At 32.3% G+C, this 13,128-nt stretch overlaps 1 protein-coding gene and 1 long non-coding RNA gene across 2 annotated transcripts in view; both read right to left on the bottom strand.

Annotated features, from left to right (window-relative positions):
- Positions 1-13,128, bottom strand: part of LOC116341762 (protein lap4) — a 126,499-nt gene that overhangs the window by 1,793 nt on the left and 111,578 nt on the right. The gene's annotated exons all lie outside the window — the stretch shown is intronic.
- On the bottom strand, positions 3,042-3,863 carry LOC116341764. The gene is made up of 2 exons (XR_004201188.1): positions 3,732-3,863; positions 3,042-3,654 (listed from the first exon to the last, which is right to left on the bottom strand). It is a non-coding gene; the product is annotated as an uncharacterized LOC116341764 (long non-coding RNA).

Here is a 13,128-nt window from a genome sequence, read left to right as displayed (position 1 = left end):
AAGGTTTTGTGGCGTTATAAAATTGAACATTTTCGCGTGCGACCTATGGCGCGGCCATACATTTAACCTATTTAACAATGTTCATCAATCAATTTCCGGCCAGTTAAACCACAAAAAGAATGAAAATACACACACTCAAAACCAGTCGAAACGAACATAAAAAACGGATATTATCATAAAAAACAATTCCGCACGTACAGATGCGCGTGTTGTCGTGCAAAAAGCGTATTCGGTAGTGCTCATAAATACACACAAAAATTGAATTATATGTGTGGATAAAAGCTTCGAATTCTATCGAAAATGTTGAATGAAATCGACAATGGCATGAAGTGATTATATACTTGAATTCAATATAAATCCATCATTTAGTCATCGATATCGTGCGGACATTGCACAAATCAAACGAGAAAATAATCCGAGCTCGTATATCCAATCGAATAATGGAAATTGCACGAATTTCTAGGGTGTGAAATCTCAATATTTAATTGGCAAACTTTAAAAAAAAATCATAATGTTTCATAAAATGAAGTGTACAATGTTACAAATGCGATGCTCGAACGAACGCAAACTATTAGGCTGTCGAAAATGTTCAGCGCACTGAATTTTGATTTCATTAAAATATTGCCGCCATTAGTTGGATAAAAATGATTCTATGTTGCTAATTGGATCGATTAAGTGCATGAACGACAATGCGAGTGGAAAAACGTTGTAAGTTATGGACTTTTGCAATGAACATTTGTAACAAAAAATTACTGCAAACGATTTTAAAGCTATACCAGATTCGATTAAAATAATTGGCCTCATTCCAATTGATTGGATTGCTGTTTTCCGTTTTTGCTCACACTTTTTCCGAGAGAACGAACGAGTTCGAGAAAACTACACCTCAAGTGGTGCCATATAATACTCTGTACACTTTTGTTGCATTCACTTTTATTTCAAAAAAAAAATCATTCCTTTCATTGGACACCTTTAATGAATATTTATTTTCTGCGGCAAAAACTTTATAAAAGGTAATAAACGGATTCAAAGATTATAAAAATTAAAATTGCCATATTGTGGTCACAGCTGGTGAATATTTCGTTTTTTTTTCAGTGATGGTTTTTTCCTATCTGAATAGCGCTAGCTATTCGCAGCGCCTGTACAGCATTGCTGCCCAGATGCTGAATCGTAGCGGTTGCCGCACGCGCAACACACTTCGTTTGTACCACAAAGAGCATATACGTTCGCGTTCGTTTTCTGTTCGACATGCGTTTGTATACTGACTATGGTATTAGTGTATCATACTCTGTGAGCTCACTGGTTACTTAGACTATATGACAATATGTTGTGTGGTACAAAACCAACCCTGACTAGCATTATATGGGCTTCTGTGTTATTCTGCCGAACTCCGCTCAACGTGGCGCCATCTCTATACACGACGTTGAAGTAATAAAAGTTTTTGTGTATTTCTCAAGTTTGAGAGAAATCGCATATTTACATTCATTTTAGTTGCGTTGAATTGTAATTTAATAACTGGTAATAAAAAATGTCAACAAAATCAAAGAGAAGAATTATAGAAGTCACAACAGTTATTATATACATATTTATGGTTTACTACCGCCAATTTAAGTCATATGAAACGCCTTTTTATTCGGTCTTCTCTTCATTACAAAAAAAATTATATAAATATATACACATAGCGTAGAGCATGTATTTCTTTCGACGTGAAATTTCGTAGCATTTAAAATCTGATTGCAAATTTCACTTAAAATTAATCGAGCACACTTAGCAATTTTATTGATGAAAAAAATTTAATTTAATATAAAATCTCAAAACATAGTACCATACAAAATGACAATTTGTTTACATGCTCATCGTTGACAGCCGGTATATGTGATGACATAAACCAAAGTGAAATGCTCATGTATTTGTGCGAATAACATTGCTCTCATTGGATCACATGTTCAAAATTCGTAACGTTGATTCGTTTGCTTATGCGCATTGTGCATGTATGTAGCGACGCTCAACAATCAATATTCAAATACATGCGAATACATGTGCACTTCATTTCGGTTTTTGTCATTCTACTGTTCGTGTAGAAAAACGTTCGTGTGAGTGACAACATTGATTGTTTTCATTCCACTGTTTTCTCTCTCTTGTGTATTGTTTTGTTTCTATTTTATTTTATTTTATTGTGTTTTAAATTGAATATCATTTTAAAAATTATTTATTACTTAAATGTTTTTAAAAAAATTGAACAATTTATTAAATTACAATTGAGAAATACACAAACAAATCTATAACTTAGATTTTGTGTAAAGAGATGGTGCCAGTAGTAGAGCTTTTTTCAAAAAGTCAAATGTAAGTGGGACTTGTACAAAACGCGTGCGGCAACCGCTTCGATTCAGCATCTGGGCAGCAATGCTGTTCAGACGCTGCAAATAGCTAGCGCTATTCAGATAGGAAAAAACCATCACTGTTTTTTTTCGCGAAAAAAATAGCCATTTATATTTTTTATCCAATCAAATGCATCAATCGAATATTAGTTCTTTATTGTTGTAGTTTTATTATTTTTACGTACACAAAGTGTAGAAGGAAAAGAATTGCATAAGTTCGGTAGATGCGGTAAAGTTTGAAGCAAACAATACTGAAACTCAAAAAAATATTTTATTCTATGTAAATAGCTGCGACAATCGAATATTTGCCGCGTTTGTTATCCACGGAAAGAAGAACCCATTTCGATCGATGAGATCTGTAAGAACGAATATTTTCTTCGTTCAAAATGTTTGAAAAGGAAGGTTTGATTTTGCCAATTCTTTCTTACAAAATTGTAGTTTGTTTCAAACCGAATAAAAATATTTAATTTTCCGAGAAATACACAGGTGAATATTAAAAATTAAAGAGCTTTCTTCTCTAAATATGTAACGAAATAAAAACAACACAACTTTTCGACTGAGGAATGTTCAACTTATAACTGAGCTGTGTGTCTGCTCAGATGTATCTCTGAAAAAAGATATTTGTAGTAAACTTCCTAACGCCTTGTAAAATTAATACACAAATGATTATTTTAAATTTTTTTGGTCTTTTTGGTGACCATTTATTTGACGTGGACAAGTAAATTCAGAAGATAACAAAAATTGTTTGCCCGTTATTTACTGCAGTAATACATGCATTTTTGCTATATTTACACATTATATTGGAAATTTGCTGGTAAATATTGATATCTAATAGATATTATCTTCTGCGATTTATTGCTGTGTTTATTACTGTGTAACCAGATGGTGGTGTTGGGACAATTGCTCTTGGAAATTCAGTTTCAGCAAGACCTACTATGATAAATTTGCACGATTCTCCATCATCCTCTAAGCTTTTAAAAACTTGACCTGCAATACATCTTACATAATTTGTCGTTTCATCGAGAATTAAGGATCTAAATGATTCTCCAACTTGATTCCATGGTAGATCCGGATATTGAACGTAAATTTTAGCAATAAATCCATGAGTATTAGAATAAACTTCACCAACATAAACATTCTTATCGTGTTTTTTTAACTTTCTTATCGCAAAGTCTTCGTATCTTGTATTTTCTACCTGTCCAGGCGATTGAAACCAACGGATGCGATTAAAAAGCTTCACTTGCTTTTCGAACTCATTTTTTTGAGAGCTAACAGACGACTGAAATGCAAAAAATGAAATCAAAAATATAGCAAACTAATTGAATTCTTTCGGAAAAGTATCGCTAATTTACTTACAAAGAAAAAAATCAGCAGAACGGACGCGCAAATAATTTTTAAGTGAAACATTTTTTAGTTAAAAATTAGTCTTGTTTTCAATTTTCTTGTATTGAAAGAACGAAGCGATTAAGAGCGCTTGTAACCTTTTGATATTCTACTAAGCGTTGCGTTAATATTTATACTCTCGATTGGCAGCTATTATCGTCAATTTAAATTCGGAATTTGATCATATTTGATTATTATGCCCCAATATTCGAAAACAACATTTCCAGGTGTCATTAGGAATTTTTCGTACATCTTATTTTTTTCTATTTTACTCTATGAAAACTAAGTAATATCATTCGTTTTCAAAAACAAATTTAAAATAGATTAACGATTCTTTTGAGACATACACAAAATTTCTAACACCATATGTTGGTACGTCAATCGACTGTGCTAAAATTTTACTTTTACATTCAATTGTGAATAAAAACATTTAAAATTATTTCTTCAATTTTGTTTTTTTGCGTTTATCGAAACAACCTAGCTATTAGTGTAGTGCAATTCCAAATAGAAGAATTTTACTGACAAACACACGTGGCTTACTTTTAACAATTGTTTTCTTATCTCGCTGCGATAAGTTAAAATATCTGTTGTCAAGCATAATTTTTCGTAACCTTCTTTGTTGGCTCCAAAACATGTCCACGTGTAACCAGAGATCGGGGATCTTATATTCCAAATGTATGGTCCTTTGCATTCGCCACATATTGTTTGATTTAAATAGCAGTATACATTATTTCATTTGAGTATACCGATATGAGTAACCGAATATGCTATTTAAAAGGTGATCATAACAGGTAGGTTTGAAAATCACCATGTGTCGATGTATAGTGAAATTTCATGAATGACCAGACCAAATTCACTGCAATCGAGTTACGGAGCTACAATCAATGGAAAAAGATGCGACTTTGTAGCTCAAATGACAAATGAAATATTCACTTGTTATCATCGCTGAAAAGAAATTGATCAAACCAAATGATCAAGTATTGATGCAAAATAAAGATCATCAGAGCTTTCTCTATATACAATGAAAACTAGGTGACATGCATATTCGGAACTAGTTGACAATCCGTCTGAAATTGCATTTTTCCATCTAATTTTAATATAAGCATCGGGCGTCGAAAATGTTGAAAATCTGGGCGAAATTCAAATTTTCAAAAAAAAAAAAAAAAATGAATTCAAAGAAAAACAAAACTATTTCAACTAAATTCAGTATTTAATTTCGATTAAAAATCATTGCACAAGGGATTTATTGACTTGTAGAAACACACTTGTATATTTGTAATTTTTTAAAAGCGTCCAATAATTATTAATTAACTAAGAAAATTAACATTTTTGATAAGAAAAAATACAAATTATTGAAATTTAGAAAAAATTGAATTTTTTCAAAAAAAAACCGGGCGAAATCTGTTTTTTTTAAGATATCCGGGCCGGGCGATTTTTCGTCCGGGTTTTAAAACGAAAATCCGGGCGATCTGGGATGCTTATTTTAATACAAAATATCGGTTTTGTGTAGATTTTCTTCAAAACGTAAACAAAGAAAAACCGAACAAATGACGACGAAATAACCGCATGTAAAACTACTGAAATTAAATCTTATGCTAATACATACATCAGCGTGGACTGTAATAAAGATATTTCTATTTTGATACTTTTATTTTTTTGAAGAAACTATCGATGGATTTCGATATCTTTGTCCAGATGTTATATCTGTGCATACCACCGGGTACGACTAAGGCTAATATCTGTCCCCTTAGCTACAAACAGCCACCAGTTTTAATTTTTGCTCCACAATAGCAACACAAAAAAAAAAATTTGGCTTTATTAAAATTTATTTAAACCAATTATTTAAAATATAATCAACAAGTTTTTATTTACACTGATTATTTTTTAGCACGCTTAGCTGTCAAAGCAATGTTATGGATAGATGACACATCTGACCGACAGGTGGCTGTTTGTAGCTAAGGAGACAGACATTAGCCTTAGTCGTACCCGGTGACGCATACAGATGTAATTTCAATGCGACCCACACCATTGCAAGTCCATAACAATAGCCGAATATAAACGATATCAGTAAGAAAATATACAATCGGAGATTTAATGTTATTTTAAAATAGAGACCAGAAAACACTATCGCTACAGTGACACTATATCAACAGTATAAATTGATAAAAATTGGTTTTGAGTTTATAAAATTTTGAAGAAAAAATATAAATAAAAATGCCATAAAACATATAAACAATATTTATATATTATTTTTATTGGAAAATAACGTTAAATCCACATTAAATACACTGGGTTGCTGCAAAACACGTATCACTGGCGCCCTCACTGTATTGCATAGTGAAGTAACTCAATAGTACGTGTGTGAAATGTGAAGATTTTTTCTCGCACGAACTAGATGGCGCTTGTAACTAAGTGTCTTTGCAGCAATGGTGTGATTAAATATTGGCCGAAAAATAGTTATTTTAAACTAACACTAGCTAAGTTGATAATTATCACACGTAATTAGGTTATAACCTTTTTGATTTTACAAAATTATAAAATAGGTAAAAACGCGCCTAATTTGATCGCGTAAAATATTTATACATATATTTTCTAATAATACATAATTTAACAATCGGAGACTTCGTCTGTTAAACATCTACAATATGAACTCATCAATGTCACTGCCAAGGTTGTAATGATTGAATCACTATTTCATTTTTATTTTTTTTCCTTTTTCATTTGGGTTTTATGTCGCCGACCAAAAATCTTTTTTATTGAAGATAAGCTTATGCGTGTTATTGCCATCTGAACATTATGCTCTAAATGATAACCTTTATTTATAAAAAAATATTATTAATCATCCGGCCATTGCTTTAAAAACAAATGAGCCATATCGCCCTGAATCATAAAAACTTTGTAACTAGAATAAAAATTCCCCAAAAAAACTGCAAATAAGATTGATAAGATTTTAAGTCTGAATTTCGTTTTTTCAAATATAGACATGCGTATAACTTCATTATTCTAATTTCAAGAAATGTATATATGACACAATCATTTTGTTAGTGATAAAGAAATGCTTATTTAATTTCACAACTTATAAATGTAATAGCTGTACGAATGAGTATATAAAACTGTGAGCCACTTTGATAAGTTCATCATTTCAAATTCAATTTTCTACTGTGCTAGTGGTTTTGGGTGAACAATGAATTCTTTATTCTCATTCGTGGTTTATGCTGTGCTAATAGTTGTTTCAAGTGAAGAAAACATATTCAATTCGGCCAGAGACTCATTGGATTTTGTGTATAATGCCCAAAATAGATTGAAAATAATAAACAATCCGAACATAATAGTGGTAGTTGGGAATACAGGCAGTGGAAAATCAACTCTGATTCATTATGCCGCCGGTAATTTCAGCAAATTGAATTCGGTGGAATCATCAAATCGAAATGATCCAGATTACATAATTAAAGATGAACTAGATTCTGACCCTAGTACTATTATTTCATCGACCGTGTCGCGAACATTAATTCCAGAAATGGTGATCGACGAACAGCAAAATGTTTGGTACGATTGTCCCGGTTTCGCGGATACCCGTAATGAAACTGTTGAAATCGCTACCACAGTTTTAATAAAACGCATCATCGAAAGTGCCGAAAATATAAAAATTGTCATGGTTGTAGATTACGAATCTGTTAAAAGCGGTCACACGCGTCACGACTTCGATAATTTGCTCACCAGCACAACACAATTAATCAAAAACTTAAAACGCTTCAAGAATAGTTTATCGTTGGTGGTGACCAAAGTACCAACATACTATGTTCAACGACGACGAATTATCGAAATTTTGGAAGAAAATGTGAAAAACACAACTGCCGATTTTATGCTTGCACATCGTTCAACTTTGATGGGAAATGTGTTATTTGAAGAGAAAGTTTCGTTGATCGATGCCTTGCTTGAGCAATCGGAAATAATGTATCCAAGAATATCAGTGTTTTGGAAACCCGATGAATTGGGAAGATTTAGCGATATCGAAAAATATGTAGTGGGCCGTAATCTTATACGCAAATCCATACTCGAACACACCGTATACACATATTTCCAACCAAATGACTTCGGGTTTCCTTTATCAGCCGAAGCTCAACTATATGTCAGGGAGATGGTAGAACAAACAGTCGATAACCTCTTTTTACAATTGAAAAATATCAACGATCAAGTAGAAAATGAGGTGAATCAAACCATTCAATCAATGCACGATTTTAAAAGAGCATTAAAAATTATTCACGCTGGACAATTGAAAATTGGATCTTATGAAAAAATCGATGAATTTCATTTGAAAAATCTAACTGAGTTATTTAGAGGGCTGATCAAAGAGATTGGCCTGCGATCGATTGAAGAACATGCCTTCAGCAAAATTGAACAAGACGAAAGCATTCTAAATGTGCTGAAATCGCTCATTACAAATGAAAAACGTTTGTCAAACATAAATTCAATCCAAACAATTGATTACAACTCCATTCTCAATAGAATCTATAATTTTTTTAAAAAATTTGAAACTGACATACAAAATAGCATATCGATTGAAGTTCCAAAAATAATGAATAATATTTCGGTTGCCATAGCAAAGGTTGATCAACAATTATTGAGAGCGTTACAGGAAAAAATGGAAGAAACGAACGACATTTATACCAAGCTAAATCTTCTACAAACCGGAAAGAAATCCATTGAGACAATTGGAAATGCGATAACATTGCAACAAAGAATCGAACAATTTTCAAATTTGATAAGAAATTTAAATATAACATCGATCGACATGCATGCATGTAATCGAACTGAACAGGATAGTTTATATCTTAACGAATTGGTGTCTCTTTCGAAATATTGGACTAATATTCCGATTGGAAATTGGATTATGAACTCATTCAGTGCAATTAATTTCATCAGTTCAGAATATGGTTGGTATTCATTCTTACCTCATGTTTATAGTTTCTTGGCCTCATATGAAGTTCAGAAGAATGTCCATGCTTATAATGTGCGCGATTTATCAAACTGGGGAAAAGTGGGAAGCGCAGAGGGCCTAGTAATTACGACTGAGAATTTCAAAGAGTTTACACAACGATTTAACAACTTTTCAAACTTTGATTCTACACCAACAAAACTGAATGAACTCAATCAAATCATTAATACAACACTAAAATTACCAATATACCGCTTTGATAACGAAATAGCAATGATTGAAGGGAATTTTGTGAAAAGTTCAGACATTCAACTGATAAAAGGTATAGTGCCATTGAGAAGAGAAATAAAAAAAATTAATGTATTTGTGACAGACACATTCTACATCGATAGTGATTTGAATTTGAATGGAATTGAAAATGTGGAGTTGCACATCTTAGCAAACAAATGGAATGTTTTGCAACCATCAACATTTCACTTAAATGGATTCGACGGTGCATCACAAGCACCACCAACAACAAAAGGAACGGCCGGAAAATCAGGCAATCCGGGAACCAATTCCGGCAACTTTTTTGGTGTGGCCAATGAAATCATAAACGGCAATTCACTGACAATAGAGCTCATTGGCGGCAACGGTGGGAATGGACAAGATGGAACTGGCAATCAAGATGTTAATTTGGTTCGCGAAGAGAAAAGAGATGGTACATTTAATTTCTATCCAGATGACTACTATGATGAATTACAAACTTTCCAAAGTGGATCATTTGAAAAGATATTCAAAAAGGGCAACTCTTCATGTTTATATGTAAAACAAGAAACTGAATCGATAATTGGAAAAAGTGTCAATTATACAGAAATTAAATTTCCAAGTCATTGTTGTGGTGAGACTGGAACAGGCGGTGCTGGTAAGATAGAGAAAATTAGATGAAAATAAAGTATTTATATATATGTACGGATGTTATTAATAATAAATTTTGCATTCGCAGGTGGCTTGGGCGGTGTTTCTGGCTATTTCGAATTTATCCATATCACCAATAGTAGTAGTAGAGGAATTCCAAATATCTTTAAAAAGAATGGCGTTAAAGGGAAAGTGGGACGAAATGCCATGGCATGTAAATCTACTGGATTGAAATGGATTGTTCATGATAGAACATACATCAGCGTGGATTGTGAGGAAGAACTGTTGTATTTTGGTTATGTATCTGAAGAAACCATCGATGACTATCATTGTCCGGATAAATATGTTACGAATACACATGTAATTTCAACGCCACCACGTCCATTGCTGAAGTCTATATCAATAACCGAATATAAACGATATCTCTTTGAAAATATGGCGAATCCAATTCTCGAAAAAATCGCTAAGCAAGCATATGTTGCAATCTTATCAAATCCAAATATCAACGATAAACTTTAGTTTTCATTAACTAAATGTACCTTTCAGAATGTTTATTTTTGGTTTTATAGTGTAGTCAATCATAATAATATCAAAATGGTGTAAAATACATGAAGAATTCTAATCAATAAAACACATACAATCGATCAATTTTCGTTGCAAATATATTGGTTTTAATTGTTGTTGTATTCAACGTGGCAGGCAAATAACATTTGTTACATTTTCCATTCAACATATTTGAAACTCAATAACATTCCGGTGACACCAATATTTTAAAACTTCCACACTTGTTGTGTGGATGCAAATGGTTTGGTTTATGTTTCAAAACATAATTATACAAAACGAAGGCAAACAGCAGTCGTTATTTACAGTTTAATTGAAATGAGTGAACATTTATGAAACCGTTTTTATATGCATTACACACAATTTTCATCTAAATTATTATTCAAATCACTTTGTTTTATTCGACTTCAAAAAAAAAGCGTTTAGTCAAATTGATATTTAAATATCCTATTATAAATCAACTGAATGAAGCTTATTTTAATGAGATGATACATAATCGGACACGTATTCCATTGACCGTAAACAACTTTGTGCTCGAAATAAAGTGAAGAAGTGGAAACACATACACACGTTTACAGACGACGCCGTTATTTCAATCAAAGGCAGACACAGCGACGTAGATTCAACTGGTTAAATGTTGCTTCATTTCTCTCATTTTATTCCATAGGACTTTTTATGCTGCCTATCTTGACAACATAAAATTAATGAATTGCGTTGAGGTCGCATGGAAGGATGAGTGTGTCAATATTATGTATTGAGTGGTTTGAATGTTTTTAATTACAGCGTCAATTTGTATGGACAATCGTAAAACAACCTTCATGCAATGGCCATAAATAAAAAAAATGTTGTTTCATATCTTTGCATTTCCATATCAAAAGTAATGAAGAAACTCTTTCGAATTAAGGCGCAATTTGATTTATAAACAAACTTAACCCTCTAATGCATATGACTCACTTTGAAGTAAGAAAAGAGTTCAGACTTTCTTTGCCAACTTGTGTATAAGGTTTGGGCGATCTTTTTTTTAGATTTAAAATCTTTTATCAATTCTAATTCTTCAATTTGAAATATTATAAAAATTATTTGACGATTTATGCGATATGCTACATAAAACCAAAAAATAATAACTTTTCTATAAATGTAATATCGATAAAACGTAATTTGTGTTACTAACAGAAAAAAAAATGAAGCTCGAGATGAACGTAGGCAATTACGGGTTAAGCAACAGCAAACCAAAGGCCATATCATACAAAATGGAAAAAATGTTAGAGTTCAGCATCATTTTGGAGTATGTTTTTGTATGTGCGCATTTCATGTAAAGTGTTGACAAATTAATTTATTGTTTTTATTTCTATCTCCCACAACACAAAGAATTTTTTTTATTTTAATGCGGTTACATTCTTTTGACAGGATGTGTAAGTATGCAAATTTAACGCTTATAGAACGACACACGAAAACAGATTCATTTCAGAATCTGGAGCAGCGCAATTGAAATGAATAAATTTCTCGAGAAAGCAATAAAACTAGTATTGCATTTATGTGTGTTTTAATTCAGCGCTTCTTTACAATTGAAAAATAACAAAACTAAGTGTTTTCGTGTATTTTTATATTCAATTAAATTTTTCACCATCTTATGACTGACGTCAAATGAGCAAATATTTTTACAAAATTCTCCTCTTCCGTGAACGGAAAACAAATAAATGAAAACATTTGTGTAATCATGTGTTTTTCGGTGTGTATTGTTGAATGTAAATCTTGTAGAAAAACTTCTCTAACTCCTACAAAACAACGTGATATTCGAGAAACTTGAAAAAAAAAATTAGAAAGAAATTTCTTTGGCAAATTTGTAGATCTACAATAATCTAGAAAAAATTATCATTTATCATGTAAAGTTCTCATCTTTTCGTTCACGTGAAATTCACATTATAATTATAAGAGGAACTACCTATATAATTTTGCACTATACAACAGTCAAACGAGCATCGCGTAATTCCAAATAATACTTACGTCAAAGCAATTAACAGATGCAGATGCAACAAAATAAATAAACAAAATGTGCCCAAAACGGCCTAGATTAGTCGTGCGTAAAACAACTGTGCGCAATTCGTATTGTTTATTGTTCTTCAAGTTAGATGTCGGTAAATATTTTTGGAATGGAATTGATGAAAAATAAGAAAAGGATATACGAACAAATGGCGAAACAGCATTTAAGCGAGTTCATATTGATTTTGCAGCTCAGAGTTGATTCATTCGACAAATTGATAAACACTTGAACTGTGCGGAAGAAGTTATTCATTGAAATTATTTCGATTGTTTTTCAAAAATAAATATCAAAACAAATTGCATAGCTTGCTTGATCTCCAGCGAAAATAGTTGTATTTTAGAAGGCTCCATTTTTTTCCGTCTGACGTGTGTAAAAATGATCAAATCTATGAAGTTTGTAATAGCGTTATCAGGACTCTAGTCAATTAAATCGGTTAAAATACAAAGAAGTCTTACATTTTTTTTAGTCCTTATCAGGACGGTAGTCGCTACTTATTTTTATGATTTATTTATTTACATATGATTCATTAATAATTGAAAAAATATGTTTGAATTCAAGGTGAAAGTGGCAGCTCAAATGCAATCAGAGACTATTCGGGCTACCTATTATGGTGAATCGGATAGTGCGGGCAGTTGTGAAATGCCACAAGGTGACTATCAATACAAAGACTCAATTGCATTGGGCCAACAACAGAGTTTGGGCCCTCTAGTATTCAGACCAGGCCTATGTGGTCTAATTCTCGACATCGATTGTGGTAATGGAAAAGTGGCGGCTGTTGTTGTTGACACCTGTGATTTGGGATCCGATCGTTGTGGCATTGATATGATCGGTGATACTTGGAATAAAGCTACTAAGAACCAACCGCCTGGCGTGGCCCAATGCACTGTTACACTTTCGAATGCAAATCCTTTAAATGGAGATAACATGTTATGTTA

This window comes from Contarinia nasturtii, unplaced genomic scaffold (assembly GCF_009176525.2).
Source record: "Contarinia nasturtii isolate CC-2019 unplaced genomic scaffold, AAFC_CNas_1.1 Cnas_scaffold_745, whole genome shotgun sequence".
Lineage (NCBI taxonomy): Eukaryota > Metazoa > Arthropoda > Insecta > Diptera > Cecidomyiidae > Contarinia > Contarinia nasturtii.
This window is presented reverse-complemented; position numbering and strand designations above follow the sequence as displayed.